The sequence below is a fragment of the Triticum aestivum genome, chromosome 3A, assembly GCF_018294505.1.
Source record: "Triticum aestivum cultivar Chinese Spring chromosome 3A, IWGSC CS RefSeq v2.1, whole genome shotgun sequence".
Taxonomy (NCBI): Eukaryota; Viridiplantae; Streptophyta; class Magnoliopsida; order Poales; family Poaceae; genus Triticum; species Triticum aestivum.
This window is the reverse complement of record NC_057800.1, coordinates 71895943-71900866: the sequence shown is the minus strand read 5'-3', so window position 1 is coordinate 71900866 and position 4924 is coordinate 71895943.

The following is a 4924-nucleotide window of genomic DNA, read 5'->3' as shown; positions in this document are numbered from 1 at the left end:
TCGAACGGTCAGGAACAATAGGCTAGGGAGCCCAAATAAGAAAACGGAGATGTTTTGTAGACGTTTGGGGATGATCCGGACCCAATGGTGAAGACTGCCCGGGTCGGGTCCGGGACAGATTCTGGACGCGCGCGGGAGGTGGTCCGCGGGCTGACGAGAGAGGTTAGGTAGGGCCTGGCGGTGAGAGGTAGTGCAGAAAGAAAAAGGGCGAAGATAGAAGAGGAGAGGCCTGGCGACTATTTCCGGAGACCGAAAACGTCAGACGTTAGACCGGCTATACTGCCGCTATAGTTATCCGTTGGGGCATCAAACGATCTCCGAATGCGATGAAACTTGACACGCGGTCTATCTACACTATAATAAGACCACACGTCAACTCTCATCCCATTCCAAGAACATTTTCCGACCACTTATAAAATACTATTTCGGACATGCCGCGGGCGCGTGCGAGTGTGGTTGGACTCAGAACGGAGAACGGAGAGAACTCGGAGAACCCGGACGAATGCAAGTTCTCAAAACATGATGATGCGATGCACATGATGACATGATGAAATGCAACACGCAAGCAAATGACAAGGCAACAACAGCGAATAACCGGAAGACACCTGGCGCATCGGTCTCGGGGCGTGACAACACTCCACCACTACGAGAGGATCTCGTCCCAAGATCTAGAATGGCACCGGAGGGAAAAACGGAAGAGAAAGAGAATAGGTAAATCTAAGTTGCTTCTTTGGAAACGAGTGAGACCAAAGAATCTTGCAAAGGTTAAGCCATATAAAGAAAGAATGCAATGAAGAAGAACAAAGTTGAAAGCACTCCGGTAGGGAAGAGGAACAAGGAATTACAAATTCGGACGGCACTTCGGTTGAAAAGAGATGAAAGACTTGATAAAATGAAAGAGCTTGAGCAAAGGGGCACAACACTCCGGTTAAATGGATAAACCAAGAAAAGAACAGGATCCTGACAAGAACAAGAAGAAGGTTTGAAAAGAGCCGCAACACAATGCCTCCGGAACAAAAGTAAGAATTTAATGAACGAAGGGAAAAAACGAGAGCATGCTTACAACAATGCTAGAACGGAGTTGTTGGAAAACCAAGAACGAAAAGAATAGGATTGATATGGTCTTATGGAATACATCTCAACTTATGAGGTGAAATTCTGCCACTGACGAAAAATAATAGATTGGATTGATATCAACAAGGAGACGAGAAGCTAATTTCACCGGGAAGGATAGATGAAGAACTTGGATCATATATTATCACCATTAATAGCATTAATCCTTAGGAAAAAGCTTTAGGTGAAATATAACTCTAGATAACTCCAACGAATAGGTTGATGGATTAAAAATATCTCATTCTTAACAATATGTGAATCATGAAACATGAGCTCAAATTATCAAGAATGACATAATACCACCTCCAATGATATGGAAGAAAGAATTGCACTCCGGATTGCAAGATGAAGAATGCTTGAGCTCCTCTGAAAAGAGTCCCGATGAATCCTTCGAGAAGGAATTAAGTCTTTGATGAACCATCATGTAGAGCCTTCATGAAGAACTCCGGTAACAAAAGAATGACGAAAAGAAAGAGAAGTTAAAAACACAAGGTGAAACCTTGTAATTATTAGATGGATCTTCGTGATGATATAATTGCGAGATCTTGGAACTCCGGAAAAGAAAAGATAAAGCCTCTCGAACCAAGAATGAGATATGATGAACCACTCCAGACAGCAGAAATTGATTTTACTTGATGAAACAAGAATAAGAATTACATTATGCTTATCCTTCACCGACAAAATTGATGACAAACAATGGATTTGGCACACTACTTATTCTCATAGAAAGGGGTAAGATTGATATAGCGCAAACTTGAGAAGGTCTTCTGCGAACCGACGGTAGGATTGGAAAGAACGAATGAATTGATATGATAACCAAGGAAGAGAGATCTAGAAGGACCCACCATAAGGATTGAAAATGAACGAAGTAAAGGGATAAATCACTGGAAAGAATTAGCAAATGAACAAAGATACATAAGAGAGTTTAGATACAAAAGAACGAAGAGACCATGAACTGATTAGAGGATATTTGATCGATGCACCGGTAAGATTGGAGGATGATAACTGAAAGCTGAGAATGAAAAAAAAAACCCTGAATTGATGGACTCTGGATAACAAACTGAGAATACTCTTGAATTGCTCTGGATAGGTGAAAATAATTCCCACAATCGAAAATAATTATGAGAGGATGGCAACCAAACTAGAATCACGAATCTTGAAGAGAATGGAGCAAGATTGAGAGAAAAAATCTTCTTCGATCTTCAAAATCTGAGAATTACGGCGAGAAACACCACCAATAATTGTAGAGGCACTCCGGAAGAATCAAAAGCGAAGAGATTGAGCCAACGATGAAAAGGATTTAAACCGATCTTGGAGAAGACATTTGACCGATGATAATTCATTCTTACGTCAAACTTTGAGATGAATATGAGAATAACTCCGGAAATTAGAAGAGTTGGGTAAGATCCTGGGGAAAAGACCTATGGGTTAGGGCCCAATCAAAAGATACATCGTAGAACAATTTAAAAGAGAGAATGCACCGGTTGAATTAAATGGCTAGAATGAGATAACAACCTCGAAATAGGTTTGAACGGATCTTAAAGGAAAAGACGAGGCTTCCGAGATATCTTCAGCACTCCAGAATAATTGAATAGCGAGAAATGAATGAATATGATGACCACCGGTATGATAAAACTTCTGAAACGAGGAAAGGATATGATCAACACCAAAAGCTTGAATTGAATCCACCGGAGAAGAAAAGAATGAAGAATGGTGACCGTGCAGAGCATCTTCACGAGAACCACCGGGTAAGAACATTGACGAAAAAGACTGGAGAGACTTCGCATCAATAAGATGGATACTTGATAAAGAAATCCGAGTCCTTGAAGAAACAAGGGTTGGGTGGGAGGGACAACAAAGACAACTTGGGATGGATGAAACGAACACTGTTGAGAAAGCTGAGATTGAAACTTGCGGATGTTGAAAATGAACGAATCCGTTTGAAGAGAAAAACACACCGGCTGAAAAGGATTGACATGACAATCTCGATTATCAAGAAGGATTGGTCTTCACATCGGAGTATGAGAACACCGCTTAGGAAAAGGTATGTGTCGGTGTCAAAACCGGTGGATCTCGGGTAGGGGGTCCCGAACTGTGCGTCTAGGCCGGATGGTAATAGGAGACAAGGGACACAATGTTTTACCCAGGTTCGGGCCCTCTTGATGGAGGTAAAACCCTACGTCCTGCTTGATTAATATTGATGATATGGGTAGTACAAGAGTAGATCTACCACGAGATCAAGGAGGCTAAACCCTAGAAGCTATCCTATGGTATGATTGTTGTATGATGAAGTTGTCCTACGGACTAAAACCCTCCGGTTTATATAGACACCGGAGAGGGTTAGGGTTACACAAAGTCGGTTACAATGGTAGGAGATCTTGAATATCCGCATCACCAAGCTTGCCTTCCACGCCATGGAAAGTCCCATCCGGACACGGGACGGAGTCTTCAATCTTGTATCTTCATAGTCCTGGAGTTCGGCTGAAGGTATAGTCCGGCTACCCGAACACCCCCCAATCCAGGACTCCCTCAGTAGCCCCTGAACCAGGCTTCAATGACGACGAGTCCGGCGCGTAGATTGTCTTCGGCATTGCAAGGCGGGTTCCTCCTCCAAATTCTTCATAAAAGTTTTGTAAACACCAAGAGTAGTGTCCGGCTCTGCAAAATAAGCTTCCACGTATTGCCATAGAAAGAATAATATTAACACCAATCTAATTTGCTGACGTATTCCGCAGCGTGACATCACACTATGGCCAAGCCTTTATTCGAATCGTTTTCACTTATCCACCTCAGCGTGTTTTGCGAGGCGGTTTCCTTGGCACGTCTTGTCAAAGCAGAGATCGTGTCCCCTTTGTTTACGGGATTCTCATTAATACGGATGTGGGTAACCCAACCGCGCCACTTATCACGGCGCTTGGGAGGCAAGCGAGTTTTACTAGGCTGGTGGGGATGCATAGTCGCATCCGCCCATATAAGGGGATAAGGATCCACCTTTTTACCTACGCCTTCTTCCTCCTTTGCCTATCCATCTTCTGCGCACCCGAGCTCCAGCACCCAAGCCTGCACTTCCTACCTCGACCCTCTCCAACAATGTCTGGAGCGGGAGGCAAGTGGATGGTCTCCTCCGTCACGGAGGGCCATGTCAAAAGGTTAAGCAAGGCCGGATACTTGTCCAAAGACATCGCGCACCAGCTTCCTGAGGAGGGGCAGCTTCTCCCCACCCCAAGGCCCCATGAGAGGGTAGTATTTCTTCCCCACTTCCTCCGCGGACTGGGTTTTCCTCTCCACCCATTTGTCCGCGGACTCATGTTCTACTATGGCCTAGATTTCCATGATCTAGCCCCGAACTTCATCCTCAATATCTCGGCGTTTATCGTCATGTGCGAGGCTTTCCTCTGCATTCGCCCCCATTTCGGCCTCTGACTCAAGACCTTCAACGTCAAGCCAAAGGTGGTGCGCGGCAACCAGGCGGAGTGCGGAGGTGCCATGGCGGGCAAAATTGCCAACGTCCTATGGCTCGACGGCTCCTTTGTGGAGACCTTGAAGGGATGGCAGTCAGGGTGGTTTTACATCACCGAGCCACGCGATCCGAGGTGGATCGCAGCCCCTGAATTCCGATCCGGACCCCCTATGCGGCTCACTTCCTGGAAGGAGACGAGCTTGTCATGGGGCGATGAAGAAGAGTTGACCGGACTGCAAAAATGCATCCAGTCCCTGGTGAACAAGCAGCTCAAGCTTGTCAACGTAATCCAGGTCATGCTTGTCCGCCGGATCCTTCCGTGTCAAGAACGGGACTTCAATTTGTGGGAGT